The sequence below is a fragment of the Canis lupus genome (assembly GCF_048164855.1).
Source record: "Canis lupus baileyi chromosome 16 unlocalized genomic scaffold, mCanLup2.hap1 SUPER_16_unloc_3, whole genome shotgun sequence".
NCBI classification, from domain to species: Eukaryota; Metazoa; Chordata; class Mammalia; order Carnivora; family Canidae; genus Canis; species Canis lupus.
The window spans coordinates 792,052-814,753 of NW_027326430.1; the positions used below are offsets into that span (position 1 = coordinate 792,052).

General features: G+C 40.5%; 2 long non-coding RNA genes across 6 annotated transcripts in view; one reads left to right on the plus strand and one right to left on the minus strand.

The window, feature by feature from the left end:
* The window catches only part of LOC140629555 (uncharacterized), a 570,920-nt gene that overhangs the window by 438,432 nt on the left and 109,786 nt on the right, over positions 1-22,702 (plus strand). The window lies entirely within an intron of this gene.
* The window catches only part of LOC140629567 (uncharacterized), a 45,870-nt gene continuing 45,754 nt past the window's right edge, over positions 22,587-22,702 (minus strand). Inside the window, exon 5 of the long non-coding RNA XR_012027422.1 lies at positions 22,587-22,688. This is a non-coding gene — a long non-coding RNA (uncharacterized lncRNA). The remainder of the gene's footprint in view (positions 22,689-22,702) is intronic.

Genomic DNA, 22,702 nt, shown 5'->3' on the forward strand with positions numbered 1-22,702 from the left:
TTAGAAGACTATTTAGTCACAAAAACATATTGAGGACATCTTAATAAACAAGAAAACAAGCCACAGTAGAATATGACAATGTGGTTTTATGTGGCAAAGAAAACCCAACTAAACAACCCATAGCAGCCTAATATGTTAAGAGGATGATGTCTGGGGTCTGAAATACGTGATTTAGGTAATATCTATGTGTACTCCTATGATTTTCTTAAGTTTCCTGAGTATTTGACACTGAGCATATTTTATTCCATTTTTTAAGGAAAAAGGAAAAAAGAAAAGTATAAAGTACTCCGGGTTATGATTTCACTGTTGAGTGTTGACTTGTCTCTACGGTATGTTGTCTTCCATGCACAAGAGTCAAGCTGCCTGGGTTGGGTTCCAGGCTTCAGCATTAACCAGCTGGTGTTTGGCCCAAGTTATATAACTGCTTCTTGTCTTAGTTTCTTCTTCTGTCTGTAGAGATCATCAGGAACAGTTACCCCAGGAGGTGTTTGTGAAGATTGGGCTTCTATATGTAAAGCTTTGAGAACAATATTTTGCATGTATTCAGTAAATACAATTCCTTTTATGAACTGTTCAGGATAAGAATATCCAACATCCCTCTCATGGAAGATTTTAGGAGTTCCCTGAGAAAATTTGGTAGGCTCTGATTTTTCACAATTCATAACTTGTAAAAAAAATGCAAAATAAATATTGTTATTCATTGATATGATTATTATTTAATTGCCATACAGTTTGCCTGGCAATAATACTAAAAGAAAAGCAACAGGCAAAAAAGTCACTCTATCCTGTATTTTTTATTAAGTAACATAAGTTTTTTGTTTTTGTTTTTGTTTTTTTTTTTTTTGCAAACACACGAGCGTTTAAGGTAACGTAAGTCTTAAAGGGCTAAAAACAAAACAAAACAAAACAAAAAGTCTTAAAGGGCTACAACTTGAAGATGTCCACAGAGCCTAAATATTACAGGTTAGCATGATTTTAGTATTAGTAACTTTTAAAAAATGCTTCCTAGGGGCACCTTGGTGACTCAGTTAAGTGTTTGCCTTTGGCTCAGGTCATTATCTCAGGGTCCTGGGATGGAGTCCTGCATCGGGCTCCCTTCACAACGAAGGAAGAGTCTCCTCCCTCTCCCTCTGCCTCTCCCCCTCATTCATTCTCTCTCTCTTTCTCTCTCTTTCTCTCAATCTCTTTCTCTCAAATAAATGAATAAAATCTTTGAAAAAAATGCTTCCTAAATACTATTTCATAGCAAACCTCTAACCTCCTTGGGGCCCAGAGCCCATATAAGACTTTCCCACACTAACCCCTGCATGTGCAATGCTTCGTACTTCCCATTGTGCACGTGAAAGTTGGAGAAAGGCAGAGGTTCCCCCTGAAGCAGCTCCAGGTACACAATAGAAAGGCCACTAAGAATTAAATCCAGAAAAAACTTCTACATTTTGATTAAGGGGTTTTTCTCCTTGCAATTTCTCTACAAACAACATCAGAGAAAATGCATTCACACCCTCGCAAGTGAAATGGATGGCTTTTTCTGCCATATCCAGCATAGGAGAGTCTGATGCAGAACTTGGGGAGGAAGATGCGAGCGAAAAGCAAACGGACTGGGGATGCAGGGGATGAGCTCCCCCATTAACTGAGGTTGTGATCTCTGCAGTTGAGGGAAAACCCTTATAAAATAGATTTTCTTTTAACATTTTGTTTTCATTCTTTAAAAAAAGAAACCAATCATCCAATCTTTTTATTGTTCTCTCCCAATTTTCTTTATCATTGAGCTCTTTTGGGGTTTATCTCCCCATTTACCACATTCACTCTACTTTGTTACTTGTTTTTCCTCTTCAAATGCAAGCACCTCCTCATGCATCTTTACATTAAGCCAAAGCCTGAGGAGCCACAGCAGAAGGTCATGAAAACGTCTCCTGCTAATAAAATTGCAGCCAATTCTCTATTAATTATTCTTGGGGAAGCTCTCTGCTCTTTCCCTGCTCAGCCACATTCCCGAACTTTCCATGTAATTGTAATGGCCTTCCTCTTCCACAATGTAGTGGGATACCTTCTTGGCTCTTTTTTTTTTTTTTCTTAATCATTACTATCATGATAAATGTCTGTTTCTTTCATCTGAAGAAGAGGGTAAGAATTTATTTCTGTCTTGCTCATAATTCTCTTGTTCTCATTGCCTGACACATAACACATTGTAGATGCTCAATAAATGTTTATTAAGGGGATTACCTAAAAAGTAACCTTCAAAAACTCATTTATTTTGGCTGTTAGTTAGGAAATATTATTTAGGCCAGCTGTGTTGTACAAGACATCACAAAATGACAGATATCAGTTAGTACAGATATCTCAGTTAACTTGAGCATAAAGATGTTATGATGAAATTTTATGATGAAAAGCAAATAAGCAAACCATAAGTAACATATTTGTCTAAAAAAATGAAGCCCGGTTATGCTTTTTTTCTCTTAACCAAGTGTGGTGGTGTCTTCTCAATTCTTTTCCTTAAAAAAAAAAAAAAAAAAAAAAAAAAAGGATGCCAGGCCTGCGAGGCCCCCAGTGTAACTGCACAGAAGACTGGTACCAGGGGGTTTACATAATGTCTCTGCTTGTCCATTCCTGACTAATGGACAAATTTCCAAGAAATAATCTACATGTCATGAAACACGGGTACACTCCATCCCTTGAATGTTCTTTTCCAAACTTCTACCAGTTTCATCTGGATTTTAGGGAAATTCAGCAGCACTAGTACAACATGCTGCTGAGAAAAAGTAAGAAGAGTACATGTCTACAACAATTATTACTTTTAGGTAAATCTTCAATTTTCTTCTTAGAAAATATAACGAAGGGCAGTGGGCCAAGGAATAACAAAACACTAGGTGTTATTACTGCCGTGTCCCTTTTACCGTCCAGGTCCAACATCACCATTGGGTGAATTCCCTTGACTCTTTTCTCACTTTACCCTGTACCCTTCTCTTACCTAATAGTCACCATTCTGCAAATGATTTATAACTCTTTGGATCGAAGTTCTGTGAGGGCATGGTACTCACTTTCATTTTCCACCCAGGGCAATTAGAAAAACACTAAATGAACCTTTCTCTCTCTTTTTAAGACTTTATTTATTTATTTGAGAGAGAAAGAGAGTGAGCACACAAGGAGGGGGAAGCAGACTCCCCCCATTGAGCAGGGAGCCCAATGCGGGGCTCCATATCGGGACCCCGAGATCATGACCTGAGCCAAAGGCAGATGCTTCATCGACTTAGCCACCCAGGTGCCCTAAATGAATCTCTTGTGAATAAATTCCACAGTGCAAATCGTGTGCAAAAGAGGATTTAGACATATCGAATTGAGACATTATCACTTGAAACAGGTACAGCTTGCTCTTCCAAGACGAGAAAAGCAGCAAACATATTGTGTTTGACATGTTTCCACAGGCCCACGTGAGCCTCACTTAGATTTTAAGGTCTCTGTGTCAGAGGATGGACCAGGGTCACACTGTCCCCACTACCCACAGCTTCTGTGCCGTGGCCAGGATGGTTGCAATGGTACCAAAAGCAGTCCTACGTGCACTCAGCTCTTTTTCTCTGAGGACCTGCCTACTTTTCTATCAAGAGGCAGGGATTTACATGCAGTTGTGGGGTGGGGGGTGCCTGGGTGGCTCCATCAGTAAAGCGTCTGTCTTCAGCTCAGGTCATGATCTCAGGGTCCTGGGATGGAGTCCTGTATCAGGTTCCCTGCTCATTGCCTCCACCCACTTATGTTCTCTCTCTCCCAAATAAATAAAGTCTTTAAACAAATAAATGCATAAATAAATAAACATAGTCTTGAAAAAGTGTGCCTATAGGGCCTGAACATAAGTTCCTGAAGCTGTTAATAAGAGCCCCTGAAGACCCTGTGACTCTAGAGGCAATACCTCTCCCCTCATATGTCAGGCCCACGACCCCACAAACAGAGTGGGGTCTGTTTGCTTTTTGTCCTTAAGGTGTTGACACAGCACAGCCCCAATCTAGAAGGCAAGGAAGGCCCACAGTCCAAACCCAGTTTTTTACTAATTTAAGCACATTTAACCTGGCGAGAGAGCCAAGAGGCTGGGTGGGTTGGGGTCACCTATTTTGCCAAGTTTGGGTGGGTTTGCGCTAGTTAAGCATTCAGTGCCAGCCGCGATCATTATGTGCTGGCGCAGTAAATTGAGCTACCACACCTCTAATGAACGTAATTCCCTTATTTTGACAGCGTTCCCATTTCCAGTGATTCACACTTTACATTCAGACACTCTCCTACAGGTGTTTGCCAAAGGCCTCTGCTGGCAGCTAACTAAGCACTGGATCCGTTCGAAATTAGATTGAGAACCATCGAAATCATCTTGACATGTTCCGTGAGCCAGGTTTGGACCTTAGATACCCCGGGTCACAAGCAGCTCCAAACACAAGCTCCAAATCCTTTCCACCCTTCATGTTTCCATCGCATTTTATGAGATTCGGGACCCAGGCTTTTGGTCTGGGACTGTGATGGGTATCAGACCTGGACAGCCCCAAGCCTAGAAGGTATTTATTGACTGCTAAATACCAGAAGTGTGACTCGGGGGCGCCTGGGTGGCTCAGTTGGTGAAGCATCTGCCTTTGGCTCAGGTCATGATCTCAGGGTCCTGGGATCGAGTCCCATGCCGGGCTCCCTGCATAGTAGGGAGCCTGCTTCCCCCTCTCCCTCTGCTTCCTCTCCCCATCCACTCATGCTCTCTCTCTTTCTCTCTCTCTCTCTCTCTCTCTCAGATAAATAAATAAAATCTTAAAAAAAAAAAAAAAAAGAAAAAAAGAAACATGACCTTGCAGGAAGAGAAAGAAACAGAGCCATTACTTGAAGAAAGCAGCCTCCAATGGGGTGCATTTGTTCTCAGTTCTAGAAATGACCAAGGATTTTGGTGCTGGTGTTTGAAGGCTGATGAGTGTCACTGAGGAAATTTTCTCATCTACTTTAGGAAAGAAGGCAGCGAGGGCTAACATGGCTTCTGTACCAGCAGGGTGCTGCTAAGGGTTTTAAAAGCAGGACTTGCTTTAATCCTTAAGATTTATTCAGAGTCAAGCAGCTCTTAAATATTAGAACCAGGACTAAGGTCCACCTTTGTCTGGTTCCGAACCCCTGCCCTTAAACACTACTGCAGGGAGAGGCAAACCTTACTCATAAAGGGCCAAATAATGAGTATTTCAGGGTTTGCCCGTCAGATGGTCCCTATTGTAAATGCACAATTCTGCTCTTAAAGCTCCTGGAAGTGCCAGAGGCAACGTGTAAATAAGTGAGTGTGGCTGTTCCAACAAAATTTGGTTTGCAGAAACAGATAGTAGGCCAGATATAGGTCAGGGACCACAGTTGGCCGACCCCTGTCCTATTCTATACCCTAATATATAAATAAGTTTCCTTTCAGGTTTTCAACAACTTCTGGAGGACTAAAACCTAACTACATCTTATAAGGCTCTCCTTTTTCTCTCCTGTCACCCTTCAACAAATATGTATCGATTACTAATTCAGGAATATTGATGAATCCCTGAATTTTCCCCTTACTCCTTCATTTTGTGGTCTGTCTTAATTATCTCACTCATCCTTTCTTTCTTGAGGAGATCTCAGAGTTTTGATTATTTGCCCAGTACTCCCCAAATTTCAGATTATGAGAAAACCTTTCCTTTCCTTCTTTCTAGAAAACTCCCTTTTCGCTCAAGACATCGGGTGACCTTCTTTTGATATAAAGCACTCTCTTACCCTCTCTTAGGTTTCTTATTCAGGTTGTGTATAATCAGCAGTTTGGAGATCCGTAATGGATTTTCCAGGAGGCAACTCTGATGAAAATGTCAACTTTCTAAACAAAGACAGTTGTCAGAATGTTCTTTTAGAAATCCAGATTATTCACTGTTTCTGTCAGGTTGAGTTTTCAGTTCTTCAATCGTAAGGGGGCATTGCCACCTGGTGGAAAAAATATTGAGGGGGTTAGGTGATCACCTGGGGAAAACCCAGATAGGCACGTTTGCACAGACAGGAAAATTTTACCTTGGTCATGTCATTTCAGTGCCTCGTGGCATGAACACTGACCTCCTTCCACAGTCAGAACGTATAACAAGTAAATGCAAGTAAAAACTGTTAACGATTGCATTTTAATAGATCCAGGAGATCTTATTTCTTAGAAATATGTGACTTGAAAGGGAGTTATTCCGAACTATTAAAACTCCTCTGGACCCATTTCTTCACCATTTACAGAATTTTTCACTCTTTTTGTACAATTTTCAAGTACTTCTTTTGCATGGGCTTTTTTTTGTTGTTGTTGTTGTTGTTCCTATTTTCTGTAAGTAATGATATATATGGGGTTTTGTGTGTGTGTGTGTTTGTGTGTGTTTGTGTGTGTGTGTATGAAACCTCCTCTTAACTTTAACCTAGTATGTCTTTGGTCAACTTTCAAATTTATATTCTTCATCAGCCAGCCTCTACCAATCCCTGCATTCTATCTACCCGGTCACAGTCAAGCATCCGAAATCTTCTTTCCACGTGCCATCGCCCTCCTAGGTCCACTCTCAGAAATGCTCAGCTTGACTTACTCAAATGGCCATCCCCAATCCTTAAGCTCCCTGACCTCTGTGTGACCTGAATTTTGTCCTTGAAATTCTTCCTTGGTTTCCAGCTGCATGATTTTCTAATGCTTCTATTTCTGCTTTCCTCTGTATTTGCTTCATATCACCACTTTGCTTCATCTCCCTTTCTCCGCTGTGAGCAGGAAAGCCAAACATTTTATCTGCCACTCTCTCCTCTTTAAGGTCTCACTTTCTAGATCCATTTATTCACCTGCATGATGTTAACTATTCTTTGGACTATATGCACATCTGCTTCCCCCTGGCCTGTACCCAAAATGAATTCTTGTCTTCCTTTCCTGCTTTTTCAGAGGATCCTAAATTCACCTTCTTATATCAGCTGAAACCTACTCACTCTCTCTCTCTCTTTTTTGAAACTTACTCTTGACAAAATTAAAAGGAACACATTTCCAATGGTAGTGATCACACTGACCAATTCCTCCATTTAAACGAAAGCACATTTCCCCCCTAATGTTCAGTACTGGAAATTTTAGAACCAGTCAGAAACAATCCCCCTGCTTAATTGTTCTTATCCAGTCTGTCATCATATGCCAATTTGGCTTCTTTTATAATGTTTATCTTGAGCATAAACTCCATGAGTAGAAAGGCCTTGCTTCTTCGGCTTACCATGGTCTCCTAGCACCCAGCACAGGACTTGGCATATCATACATCTTTAATAAATATTTGTTGATAAATAAATTTAAAAAAAATGATTCACAAACTTTCTCTTTTCCCTTTCAACTGACAGGATCTGTGCCATCTCCTTTTTATTTATCCCAAGACACTGGATGCTCTTTTAGTGTACAGCCCTCTCATTGGACTTGATCAGAGTCTCGTCGGTGGCTCATTAAGTGGCAGTTTCCTGGTCCTCATTTCCAGCTGTTATGATTCACAAGAGCTGGACATCCAGAAGTTGAACTAACACAGTGTTTCACTCATAGTCCAGGGTTTTCTTTCTCTGCTGTTCTATTTTATTATCACGAACTTCCATGTAAACGGTAACAAATTCTACTGTAGCCAGAAATTCAATATTCATACCCAGTTGTCCCCTTAGGATTTCATTCTTATTAGTTTTAATTTTTCAAACAAATTAGATGCACTTCGGGGGGATGATTAGGAGATCAGATCTCAGAGCCCCAGCTTTATTTCCTATCTCCTTAATCTATTAAATCGTATATATATCATGTCTTTTCTGTAAGGATCAAAGGAGACACTTTTTATAAGAATGACTTGTAAGTGAAAACATTCTACACATGCCACTTAGGTGGTTGTTTGGTGTTTTATTTTGTTTCTACTGTAATTATAACAGGATTAGCTACAAAACAGTCAATGGCCAAATGGTTACGGAGTTATAAATTCAGTGGAATGCTTCTCTGAAACCCTGTATCCTATAAAGTGTTACCAGAACATTAATTAGTTTATACATCCTTTATGGGAAATCACATATAGACCTATATCTGTGTTTGGAATTTTATGTCTTGCCTTTGAAAGAATAAATGTGCAGTTCAGCCTTACAAGAAAGGAAGCTGACGGAGCAAACATAAGTCTGTCTGTATATAAAACTAATTTCTTCCTCAAGAAGAAACTTATTGCTGAGTCAGAAAAGGGATAGTACTCTTCCCTGTATGAAGTATCTTAGAAAGAATGTGGCTGTCAGACACGAATTTCTCAGAGTATTAAGTAGATTGCTGAATTTCAACATTCACAGAGACCACATGGCTTTTTCACCTGTGTGTTCCCAAAATCTGGCATATAGCAGAAGCTTGAAAACATTTATTAGTTAGGAAACTCAATCTCCTATTATGGGATCTCAATTATATGAAAATGTTACTGCTGCTGTCTTGCCTTCCATCTGGGTCTTCTCCGGAGCTATTTATTCCTTAATCAGATGATCCCATCGCCAGGTAACACTTTATAGTTGCGAAGTGGAAAGTTAATAATAATGAGCTTAAGCTGGCCACACAGCCTCACCTGGAGACCATATACAACATACATATATGTGAAACTTCTGGAACTTCTAAGTGTCTGGATATTGCCATGTGGCCAAATGTTCACCAGAGGGATATGTTGCAAGTAGCTCGAGTTGTGGCTAGAATAAATTTGGGTTCAAATATCTGTTATGTGAATTTAAAAAATGAATGAAATGGGGGGAGGGAGGTCATGTGTGCCATCTTCCTCTCCTTAAAAAAACTTCTGCCTGTGTCCTTCCCTATGACACGGTTGAGCCTATGATCCAGCTTCAAGCCTGCAGAGGACCATGGTACTCTAGGCCAGGGGTTTGCTAACTTCTTCTCTAGAGGGTCATGTAGAAAATATTTCCGATTTTTGTAGCCATATGGTCTTCTGCAATACTCCACTCTGCTTTAGGACATCAGAACCGCCATAGGTAACACATACATAAGCAGGAATGGTCATGTTTCAGTAAAACTTCATATACAAAAATAGAGAGCAGGCTGGATCTGAGCTTTGAGTTGTGGTTTACCAGTGCCTGCTCTGAGGGGGTGAGAGGGGTGTAGACAGGGAACAAAAGGGGGAAAAGTAGAGACCTCAGTTGCCCTCATGCAACTGAGCCACCCCATCAGTCTGAACTGCTCAGCTCGGGGCAGTAATATGGCAGAGAAATAAATACTTTATTCTTTAAACCATTATATTTTGTGGGTTTTTTTGATACAACAAAGTTAGTTAGCTAGTGTGTAGAAGGTATAATAAAATACAGTGCTAACTGGATTTATTGTTGTTGCTATTCTGTTGCTATTATAATTATCATCATCTTTATTATTTTAGGTCTATAATGATCCTGGGATAAATTACTTAACGGTTAGACACAGAAGTCGCCAACTGGGGTGGGGGGGACCCACCACAGAACTTACAGGGTTTGGCAAACTCACTTAATTCTATCATCGTGACCCTCAAGTGAATGGGCCATTTTAATTTCATTTTGTCAAGTGAGGAAACAAAGTATGAAATAGATTCAGTGTCCTGCCCAAAGTCACAGAACCAGAATGTAGTGAGATTAGGGTGTAAGGTCAATTCCATCTGATTCCAGAGCCTTTCCCCACTGTGCCATGTATTGGGGTAGTTAACTTTGTTCTTTATGTTAACCAAACACAAAGTATCCATAATAATACATAAACAGTCCTTCATTTGGGGTAATATCTTGATATTGCTAAAGGGTTCACACAAAGAGGTAGGGATCCATGAGCAGCTGCTCTGTCCCTGCACTGTCCAATGTGGTAGCCACTTGCCACATATGACTCTTAAGAGTAATTGACGTTAATAGAATAAAAAGCTCCATTGCACCCCAAATTGGCACTTACTTAATGGCACTGGCCACATTGAACATGTTCACTTGCACATGTGCCACAAATGGCCACTACCTTGGACAGTGCAGGTTGCAGGTTATTGCCTCATAGCAGAAAGTTCTACGGCCAGCACTGCTCTCTTCTCTTATACCAGATTTGGCTTTTTTTGTTTTTATGCAGATTCAAGCTCCTCCAGCTTACCTTTGGAGTACTCATATGGCTATTCCATTAGCAGCGTCCAGAGGAAGCTGCCTGGCTTCCAAGCTCCTTTCTTTGGTCCCCCATGGCCTCTTCTTTCTTTCTTCCCCCCGTCTTGCTCCCTATCCTCATGACCCTGCCACTTGTGTGTTAGTTGCCATTCCTTCAGCACTAATTGCTTCCCAGCAGGATGGAACTGGGGTCCCCAATGGTGTAAAAAACTGAAACAAGGAGAAAGGGAAAGAGCCACGGCAGCATGTGGAATCTGTCCTCCAGGTGTGGAATCTGCAGACAAACCAAGTTTTTGCACTGTCCATATAAACAGTCCCCTAAGTTTTTGTGCTAAAAGAATGTTTGCATCTCTTTATTCTCCTTGCTAGAACCCAGAAGTGTGGGGGAATTGTAAGCCACCAGCCCATCTCCATTTTTAATAGTAGATGTTTATATATATGCTTTTCTTTGTGCCTGCATTTTCCTGCCCTGTGGAGAGTGTGAAAACCCCACTTACCAGCAAACCCCATCCACCACACTTGGCCATCCTCCTGTTGCTTAAGAAGCTACAGTATGGGAAACCAAAATGTGTCTTTGTGCAATGCTTTTGTTAAGGTTGGGCTCTTTTTTTTTTTTGGTAAGATTTTATCCATTTATTTGAGACAGCAAGAGAGAGAGTACAGAGGGAGGAGCTGGAGGGGAAGGAGAAGGAGAAGCAGATTCGGTGTGGAGCCCAATGCAGGGCTTGATCCCATGACCCCAAGATCATGACCAGACCCAACACTCAGCCCACTCAGGTTCCCCCAGATTGGGCTCCTTTTTTATTAAGAGAACATAATCACCAGAGTTTATAAAAGTGGGAGCTCATGGGAAAATGTTTCAAACCATCTGAGCAACTGTGACAGCCCTGGTGGGATCCATAATCATGAATTAAACTCGAGTCTGCATTTCTGTCTGCATCACAGTGTGAAGGACCAAAAGGCAATCACAATTGCTTGGCTCATGTGGGAGATGCAGATTGCCGTGCTGCTCTCTCAGTGATGTTTCATAAGGAAACCACAGTGGGCCAACCTGGGATCACTATCTAGGTCCCCACTGCCCACCTGTCATCTTGAGGAATAGCCACTCCCAAGATAGAGAGAGACACATGCAGAGATCACCACTCGCAGTGTCACTGAATTTGTTAGCAGAATGATACATTTTGGGGAAGGTTAATCCCATATTAGAAAACTTGCGACTTTTTAAGTGTTGATCACAAAGGGAGGGATTTGGGGGAAACTGCTCCCTTTTGTTTATAACTAGAACTGGTCCAAGGGGGCACTTTGTGATTTGGATGTTTAATGAAATAATTGTTATTTGCCTTCCGGAATGAGAATTTACTTTCTTTGACTTTCCTTTGGAGTTCTTCGTTTTAAGATAAGCTCAAATATTGACAGAACTGGGACTGAGATTAAAGAGCATATAAAATGCATTAGCGTTCTACCAAAGGAAGAAGAAAGGAAAACCAAGGGGCCTCTCCCACAGTAAATAAAAGCGACAGAGGTTCTTAAGAAAACACTGCTGAATTTCATTCGTGTGTATAATGAAATGGATTAAGTTTACAGTGGTCTGAAGAACAGGATGGATTCTTCACCTTGACACCCCCAGGAACAAACCACAGTATTACCAGAACTCCCTCTTTATTCATTGTGACCATTTTCTTTTCGGTGTGTATCATAATCTGATGCGTAATGAAAACCAGCTGTTGCCCCTCAGAGGAAAAGAGGAAGGAGTCCGCCAAGTATTCTAAAACCTGGATAGGCAGGGAATCAGCAGCCCGGGATCTCACTTATTAAGTCCTTAAAGAAAGATGAAGTTTGATGGGAAGGACGAAGGGGGAAAAAAGATGACTCTGTTGATCACTCTACTTTTTATCAGATAATAAATCATCCACGTGCACTATGTGTTATCTGAGGCTCCTGATTTTTCTCAATCGAATGCTGCATGCTCCATTAACATCTTTAGATTTATCCCAATCTGGCAAAAGAAAAAAAAAAGTGTGTCCCCTTTATGATAGAAGCAGGATTCAGGATTCAAGATGATGAATAATTATTGACAGGGGTAAATAGAGAATAATCTGGTTCCCAGTTAATATAAATTAATATGTTTAATGAAAGGGTAGGACAGAGCAAAGGGGAGTTCCCATTTCCCCTCGTAAAATATTTACTATTCAGGTCCTCACCAGCTCTACCAGTCAAATATTTACTATCAGAGTTCAGGAGAAAGGTGAGGCATGTGGCCATTCATGGTGTAATGGTTTGAGGTGGCCAGACTGGAGTCAGATCCCCTACATTTTAGTCTTCACTTAACACCCTGGCTCTCTGTGTTCCTGGAAACAAAGCACTGAAGAGCTTCCTGTCAATCGAGTTATGAAACAGGAATTACATGTTTTGGAGAGGCTGTTGACAAACCTATGCATGTATATTTGAGGTCTTTGAGATTCTATGACAAAAGTAATTAATTGTCTATTTGGAAGTGTTTTATTTACTCATTCAATCACAGATTTTCCAAAACCCAGACATATATATGGATACGTATACATATAACATAACATATGTATCCATATATATCCCTTATCTTTAAAATCAACTTGCAATATAGCAAGTTAATTTATCTTCAAACATTGTTCATTTTTGGAATATTTTGACCATTCTCAGTGTAAAGGTAACATTCACTCTAAAGTTGAGGGTACACTTTTTTCCAAAGAGCACATGATATAATTTACTGTATGGATCATTGTGTGATTGGGAATTTCCTCTTGATTCCCTCTGATGGCTGAGAGTGAAGTGAGGGTGGGGAGAGGCAGGAATATTTCAGGTAGAGCAGGGGGACAGAGGAGCAGAAAGAGATCTTTCCATGCCGCCATGTCCGTCTTTTCATCCATTTCATCCGGCCTCCATTTTGATATTAAATTCACATCTAATTTTTTTCTTTCTATATCTGTCCAAAATAAGCAAATATGTGCTGTTTGTTGCAACAGGATTTACACGTCTGAAATGACTCAGCTTTCAACACTTCCTAAAGATTTGTGAGTAGGACTCCTGCCCTCTGTCTGGCTTCTAAAAGCAATACAGACCTGAGTCAACTTCCTAATAAAACTGACCAAAACACCTAACTAGAATTCATCTATTCCTCTGAGGAGTATAAACAAAGGCTGTTGGAAAGAATATATCAGTTCTACTACTTCGGCTGGGTAAATGGGAGCTTTTCTCCTGGACATTTCTCTTCTGTTTTAATGTTTTCAACTGCAGCAATGTGCTAAACAGAGAAAATCCATTCTCAGGACTTTCTGGGATTTGTGTCAAATGTCCCTTGGTTGTCATTCTAATCTTAAAGTCCTTTAAACAAAAGAGCTTTGTCTCAAAACATGGATCAGTTATTTCCTAAATTAGGTGAATAGCTTACCTAAGCTAAGACAGGAAGCCACTTTATTAATGGAGTTCAGAACAAACCCACAACATTAAAACATTTGATATTGCACATAAATACAAAAGGGAAATAAATCTGGCTGAGAACAAGAAAAAGACCTAAGTCCAATCTCTCTTAAATTCCTTGAAGTTAGGGGGAAAAAAAAACACTTGTGATGCCCCGATTTTTCATACTATTTTTCAGCTTTTCTTTATCTCTTACATTGTTCTCATTAAAAGCTCGTGTCTTAGATACTTTGTGCTGTGTTTATTGTTCATTTCAAAATAGCTGTTTGGAAGCACTGCTTTAAAAAAAATTCACCAGAAGACGTGAATAAAATAAAGAAAATATGCCTTTGCAGGATCTTGTTTTTAATTGCCCATAATTCTTGTAATACATGGATTTACCCTTCCTCGGTTCAGAAACGTTAGGAAGGGCTGAAAAAGTCAGTATTCCTTCGTCATTACCAGAATGATTCTGCACATTTGTCTCCACGCGTTTCCCCAGATTTGGTGCTGCTTCAGACAGAGAGCACCCCTCCCCCATTTTTTTTTTTTTTTGAACTCAAAAAGAAATACAATGATTCAATGGAGAGCAGTTTCCTGGTCTTCTGGTGGTAATTCCAATATGGTGCACCCCAGCATTTTCCAAGGTATATTTGGAGATCACCTTGCATGAGCATCTTTTTTTAAAGAACTTACTCTGTGCAAACTTTACCTTAGAACTTCTTAATCTTCAAGAGAGGGAGGCCAGGAATTATGTCCTTTGAACTAGCTCTCCAAACGATGGTTGTGCATGCTAAACTTTGATAACCATTGGAACTGCAGAAAACTGCAAACACAATTTCAAACAAAGACTTGAAGCATAAAATGAGAGATGAATAAATATAGCTATGGTGAAACAAAGAGGAAGCCATATAACCACAGATACCATTACCAAAGTTAACATCATCTAGAACCATAAGAGATTAGTATTCAGTATAAAGACTAACAAGTCAGTTAGAAAATGGCATATAACTCAGGGAAAAAATAGGCAAAATGTTTAAGAAAGCATTTCAAAAAACAATAAATTCAAATATTCAAAGAATTTGAAAAACTGTTCAGTTTACCTGGCTATAAAGTTAAAGTTGAAGTTAGGGGGGAAAAAATTTGTGATGCCTCGAATTTTCATACTATTTTTCAGCTTTTCCTTATCTCTTACATTGTTCTGGAAGAACTGCTTAAATGTAAATCAAAACAAAGATAAAATGCTATTTTACAAAACTGCAGAAAGTAAGAGGTGTGGTATTTTTATTCATGATCAGAAAGCAGGAACTTTCACAAACTACTGAAGCATAAATTGGTACTACTACTTTGGAGGAAATGTGGAAATACCCAGCAAAACTAAAAATGTGCATGCCTATAACTCAGAAAGTCCATTTCTAGGTATATAATTTATAAAAACAATAACAAACAGCCATATGCAAAAGGACATGTGCATGAGAATACCCATGTTAACTGCTTATAATTACTCCAAGTCAGAAATGAGCCAAAAGTTCATTGAAAGGTACAAGGCAAATAAAATATGGGATTTTTATATGACAGAATAATGTATGACACTTAAAAGAAATGAACAAGAGACATATATATCAGAATGAATAATTTCAAAAACTAAATTGAGTGAAAAATTAAGTTACAGAAGGAAATGAACATTATTTTATTATTTATGTAAAAGTGAAAGCACAAAGTGCATGTACCTGCACATACAGAGAACATGATAAAAATGCATGTATATTCATAACTTTATTGTAGATCGTAAGACTATAAACCAAATTCATTATAGCAATTGCTTCTGGAGCAGAAAAGACAAATGGGACACAGGAGGGAAAATTCAATTTTTAAATATCATCAATAATAAAGTAATACTCACATTTTTTATTTGCTAAGTGCTTTATGTGTATCACATTTAATCTCATAACAACCCCACAGGGTAATGCTACTCTTTTTTCAAATATGGGTTTTCGAATGTTTTATTTCTTGTATTTATACACACACACTTTTAGGGCAGTGAAACTGCTCTGCATGACCTTTTAATGTTGGGTACGTGTCATTATGTTTTTGTGCATACCCGGAGAACGTACAACACCAGGAATTTACATGACAGTTCACGTAAATTATGGACTTTGGGTGATTATGATGCATCCATACAGGTTCATCCATATTTTAAAAAAAGAAAAGATATCATCCTGGTGAGTGATATCAGTAATAGGAGAAGCTAAGCATGTGTTGGGGCTGGGGCACATCTCTGTACTTCCCTCTTAATTTTGTCGTAAACTTAAAAATGCTCTAAAAAAATAGTCTTAATAGAAAGCAAACAAAACCTGATTCTCAGAAGTGTGACTTAACAGAGATCAATGGATGGAGAATTGAAACGGGTTGGTCTGACTCCATAGCCTGTTGTTAACTTCAACATTGGAAGCAATAGTGTTAACATCACTACCTAAAACATAAAACTACGAAACGCAATCAAGAGGACAAACAGTGAGTCTGACATGGATAAAGATACATATTAGGAAGAAAGGAAGAGAAGGAGAGAGAAAAAGAGATTGATTTTCAATCCAAATCCCTTATTTGTTGTTTTTTGATTCCGTGAAAGAAGTAAGCTAATGCCTTTTTCCGAAAGTATCCTAAACATGACTCTACACATTACTGATTCATTAAAAGTCAAAATCAGGAAGAAATCTGGCCTTAGGTTCTTTCTTCCTGCCTGCTCTCAGAGCTCCAGTTGCTCTTCCAAAAATTTGTTCTAACAGCTGACTGCTAAATTTTTTCCCAATTCCATTTTTCTCCTTTTTAAAATGTCATTCTTGTTCTTTCAACTTTGTGGTGCATTATTGGAATAGAAACCATTCCATAAATGCCCTAAGACATCAAGACTTCCTCCTTTAAATAGTGCCTAGTATTTGTGTATGTCTTGAGGACAAACAAAATGCTCTCTTCAAAATTCCTGTTTCCCAGCTCCCAGAGCCTACTTTAGACAGGCAGTCATTCATCCTTCTTATCCTCTCCTATTAGTTGTTCTTTGCTTTTGAATCTGATCACGGAATCCTATTATGGAAATTACTGACCACTTTGAATGTCTTAATCCCCAGAGGCTGGTCAACCCCTCCCAACATCCAACAGGAAGCAGAAATGAACAAAGAAAGAAATCTGAGAGCCTCTACTTTTCTTCGCCTCTCTTTGGAATACTACAGATGTATCACTTTGCAAGCAAAAACCAAATGCTCCGGGTCCCTATTAGCTTTGCCAGGGGAGTTAATTCGGTCGATCATGTACACCCACATCGAGTTTAGCGAGCAACAAGTCAAATCTGTATGATGCTGAAGGAATGTACTTTTTTTGTTTGTTTTATTTTCAACATGAAGGAGATTAGTGCTCAGTAGCTTTGCTAACTACCCTCCCAAGGATGGAGACAGTTATGATAGGGAGGCAGCGGCATCCTGTTGTTGCATATTCAGAACCTAGGTTAGGTGTGTTACATTGAACATATTGTCTAGAAGTTGTGGCAGATTGCCACAAAGGTGATGGAGGCTGGTCCAGGTTCCCAAAGGAGATGAACACGCAGGGGAAATTAGGTTCACAGTGAAGCATCAGCAGTGTCTGTTCGTGAGACTCATCAACTCGTCGAGTCTGTGTGGACCCTTGCTTTCCATGTGCTATCTTTTTATAAATTTATTTTTTATTGGTGTTCAATTTGCCAACATACAGAATAACACCCAGTGCTCATCCCATCAAGTGTCCCCCTCAGTGCCCGCCACCCAGTCACCCCCACCCCCCGCCCTCCTCCCCTTCCACCACCCCTAGTTCGTTTCCCAGAGTTAGGAGTCTCTCATGTTCCGTCTCCCTTTCTGATATTTCCCACTCATTTTTTTCTCCTTTCCCCTTTATTCCCTGTCACTATTTTTTATATTCCTCAAATGAATGAGACCATAAAATGTTTGTCCTTCTCCGATTGGCTTATTTCTATTTTTATACTATTTTTAATCATATTATGCAGGATTGGCTACTTAATTGGGCTCCCCGAAAGACTGGATTGATTTTAAGGATACACATGAGTCAGAACGACACAGAACCAACTTGGGTCTCTTCCGTGGCTTGGATGATCCCTCTTTGTGCTCTCTCAATTCCTGTTCCATTTTGCTCTTAGGAACAACTGGATGATTATCTCTATTCTTCTGGCTAAATCCCAGTAAAAGCCAACCTTCCTGATTCTCTACTGAGCATTCGCCCCTTTGGTCAGGTCTTTGTGCTGGAATTGTCTCCTGGACTTACCTGACACTAGGTGCCTATTTTCCTGGTATGGCCAGTAAGTGGGCTGGTGTGAATTTTAAAAAGCAAATTTAAAAATGGAAGTCCTGATACCATTTCTATAAGACATAAAAATATAAAAAATAGCCACATGCTGATCTAAATGCTGTGTCTGATCACATTCTCTTTTTCTCTCCCTTCCCAATTTTCCACTCCGATTGAACCTGTTCATAATCATGATGGAGACTTCTAGTCATTTACCTTATCCTTCTCTCCCCAGTCCTTCTGACTGCCCTGAGCTTCATTTGGCTGTGTTCCCAGTTATGAACCAGTGACAGGCATTTTAAACACGCTATCAGCAGAAGCCACTTTCATTTCATCCCTCACTTCCTTGATTCTCCTATTTCAACTCACTGACAAAAGAAAATCCATGCATTGCAACAGCTTGCTGCGTTTCACCTCCCCATCACAGAATTTCTCTTTTAAACCAACAGTCTTTTCTAGCTCTTTCTCTCATTTGTTTTTGGTGTTGTTCTTATTTTAAACACACACACACACACACACACACACGTTGAGGCTCCAACGTGTAAAAACAATGATTGGCTCCACCTGCAAAGAACCTTTCTAGGTTTTTACTGAGTTCATGCCCAGGGTCTCCCTGGTCTTCCCTTCATACCCTCTTCCTGAGAAACATCTCTACTCATGCAGCTAACACTTTCCTGTGGCCCTCTACCATATTATATTGTGAAAACCGAGGGATTTCTGCCAAGGTCCAGATTTTACATTTCAGCTTCCACCTAAACATCCCCATATGGATGGTTTACTGGCACCGTTAAACTCAATAGATGTATAATCAAATGGATGATCTTTTCTACAAGCCAACAAAAACCGACAAAAGCGTGTTTTTCTCCTCAGGTTCTTTTTCTTGATTAACTATGCTATTATTTGCCTTATCACTCTCTCGATCCAACTGGAAGTCCAAGTGATTTATTGAACTTTTCTCTCAATGCCTTATCTTCAAGGCATATGATTTCTGCTTCTGAAGTTTCTCTGCAGCGTCTTATTTCCATTCACAGGACCAACGTCCCAGTGCAAATACACAGCCCTTCTCATGTGGGTTATTCAAATCCTCACTGAAAGATAACTTCACCCTCATCCTTTTCCCTCTCAGATACATTTATCACATGACCTGATCATGCCCCACCCCCGCTTAAAGATCTTGGATGCAATCTAGTACTTTTATAATATATCAAACTCCTTTCTTGACCTGTTATTTCCAAGCTGCCCACTATCTGACCCCAACATAACTTTTCAGAACTGTGTCCCATTAGATTTGACTATGGGAGTACAACAATTTGGCCAAGCGGGACAACTTGCAAAGCTGATCAGAACATTCACTTCCTCACTTCTGAAACTATGCTGCTTCTTCAGCTGAGGGAGGTCCTCCATCACCACTTACAAAATCCTCTCCATCCTTTGATACCTTGGTCAGTAGCTCATCCCCATGTTTATATGAGCTCTGTCTTCAGTGTTGCCAAATATAGTCACAAAACTTCATACTGTTTGACCCTTTTCTCACAGGGGATGAAAAGGGGGAAAAATGCATATATATATGCAAGGTGTATCAACAAGCCAAGAATCCATTGGAATTTGGAAGTAGGAACATAGAATCAACCTGTCTGAGGATAAAAAGGACTAACATTTCTATGTCAAAGATTAGGCCAATTACTTACCTGCCAACAATCTCCCCTTTGCCAGGTCTTATGCGACATAGATCCCTCTATCTTCCTGCACTGAGCTCACCGTTGGCCAATAGACTTCCTGATTGAACAAGACCCCTGATAAGGGCTTTCATCTCTTTGATTCCAATCAGCTTTAATTTCTAAGTTTCTTTGGTTTTCCTTTGCTGAGATTTTATAGAACTGTGGAAATTATCAAAAACAGTGATGTCTTTATACAGCAGTATCAAAAATGTGGCCCAGTGGACTGGGTTAACTAGTGTTTTTCTCCTAAAATTCATGGCCCCCCTGGAACTTTAGAATGTGACCTCATGGGGGATCCCTGGGTGGCTCAGTGGATTAGCGTCTACCTTTGGCGTGATCCTGGAGTCCTGGGATCAAGTCCCACATTGGGCTCCCTACATGGATCCTGCTTCTCCTTCTGCCTGTGTCTTTGCCTCTCTCTCTCTCTCTCTCTCTGTGTGTGTGTGTGTGTGTGTCTCTCTCTCAGGAATAAATAAATAAAATCTTAGAAAAAAAAAAAAAAAGAATGTGACCTCACTTAAAAATGAGCTTTATAGGGATGCCTGGGTGGCTCAGCGGCTGAGTTCTTCTTTCGACTCAGGGTCTAATCCTGGGGTCCTGGGATTGAGTCCCACATCGAGCTCCCTGCATGGAGCCTGCTTCTCCCTCTGCCTGTGTCTCTGCCTCTCTCTCTCTCTCTCTCTCTCTTTCTGTGTGTGTCTCTCAGGAATAAATAAATAAAATGAGCTTTACAGGTATAATTAGCTAAGATGAGGCCATACTGGACTGGAGTGAGTCCTAAGTCCAGTTGCTGGTGTCTTTATAGGAAGGCCATGCGAAGACACAGAGACACATGGGGGAATATATCATGTAAGGATGAAGGCAGACATTTGAGGGTCCCTCAGTTGACAGACACTAAGGATTGACACAACCACCTGGAGCTAGGAGAGAGGAAAAAACAGATTCTTTCTGCTGATACCTCAACTGGGGGCTGCTAGCCTAAGGACTGTGAGGGAATAATTTTTTGTTGTTTTTAAACCACTCAGTTTGTGGTATTTTGTTATAGCAGCTCTAAGAAACTAGTACATTCGGTCAACCCATGGGGAGAGAAAACTGTCATCTAGTTTAAATCAGAACACATCTTCTGTGCCTTTGCTCGGGTTCTTTTTACTCCCCCCCCTCCCCGCCCCACACATCCTAGAAAGTCACAACCGGATCCTCTCCATGACAGACTTTAAAAGTTTCCTGAAAGCCTGTCTCCCTACCCTGCCTCCTCCCACCCTCCCCTTCTCTCCTCTGTTGGCATGGCCATGAGCGACTCCAGGAGAATATGTCCGTGAAGCTTCTGTGAGAGCCAGTTTGGACATAGAAAACTAGCTCCTGTGTCATCTACTCTCCCTGATCAATACTAATTTCTCTGCCTATTGTGACTTCACAACAACCTTCTGTCATATTCTACCTTAAGCTGCAGCTAGTTGCACAAAAACTTTGCATTCCTCCCATAACTGATTGAAACTCTTCTCTTAGGGGCACCTGGGTGGCTCAGTCGGTTAAGCGTCTGCCTTCAGTTCAGGTCATCATTTTAGGGTCCTGGGATCCAGCCCCACATGAAGCTCCCTGCTCAGCGGGACATCTGCTTCTCCCTCTGTCCTTCCTCCCGGCTCGTGCACTCTCTCTCTCAAATAAAATAAATAAAATCTTCAAAAAAAAAATGCCTCTTCTCTTAAAGTCAGGCACCAGCTTTCATTCTGTTTGTATACAACACAATGCCTTCAGTAATAAATTCATTCAATACCGTTTATTTCCAGCTCACAATATAGTGAGAACATTTCAAAGTACTTAGTTGGTGTTTGGTCAACATGCCTTGGATCAAAATGAATGATATCTGAAGCTTTACTTTTTTTTTTTTTTTAATTTTAACCTGTTGAAAAATGAGCCTAGACCTTTCTTTGCTTTCACTTACCTACCCTTCTGGTTAAATTATTTGATATCAGACACCGCTGACACCCCTCCCTTTTCTTTGAAACAGGAAACAACGCCAAGAATATATTAATCTAAACCCACTACACTTCTAAATCTCAAAGAACAGAGAGCAAAGGAAGCTGGAAAGAGGCCAGAGTGACCAACTTTATTCCCTCATTCTCTACTGTACCCCCCCCCCATGTCTAATCTTCCCTACCCTACTAGGTGGTTTAGGAATTTTATCCATTCTTCAGACTAGAAGAGGAAGTGGGGGCTGGAACTACGTGTATACACATTGTTGAAAAGGCTTTCTGTGGATTTGGGGGACTGAGCTAGAGTATCATTTGTATAAAGCAGCCAGAGCCTCTACTTTGAAAACGAAGGTCCACACTCATTCTCTGGCATGAATCCTATCAGCAGAAGCCAAGACCAAGAAATCACTAATCTCTCCACACAGGGAGGCTAGTAAACAGGGCAGACCCTGAGTTCTGCCAACAGGAAGAAGCATATAAGCTGAACACGTTGCCAAAAAGGGGAGGCTTCCACATTAATCACTGGAGCTTTTAAGAGACTAAATCAGATTCAAGAGCCGTCAGTCTCCTGCAGAATGTCAGTGGCAGGGAAGTTGGCCTCCGAGGGCTGTGATGTTAGATCGGTTGTTCTGACGTTCTCATTTACATCAGATTCCTTGAGGACCTTGTCCACTCATCAGATAACCAGACCCAACCTCAGACACTCTGTCAGGATCTCTGATGGGGCCTGCACATCTGTGATTTACTATAAGCTGCCCCCATGGTTCTGATGCATGGCCAAGGTGGCACCGCTTCTTGCTGGCTCACACACCTTCTGACCTTACTACCTGTTGACCTCGGGCCAGTTCCTTGAATTCTGATCCAGTTCTCTCATCTCTAAAATAGAGATGATCGTTGCCCCTTATCCCAGGTGTATCATGAGAATTGAATAAAAGAGTGCAGGTAAAGGGCCAAGCGGCATGACCGTCACACAGTAAGTGCTCGGGAAACGTCTGTGCTTACCATCACCCCTGCACAAAAGGCTCACTGCCTGATGGATACTGGTGGATGCCAAATGCCCCTCAACACTTTCATCAGAAATTCTGCTTTATTCATTCCCATGGTAAATCTCCATCGCTCTATCAGCCACTTCCTGAAAGGGATAAA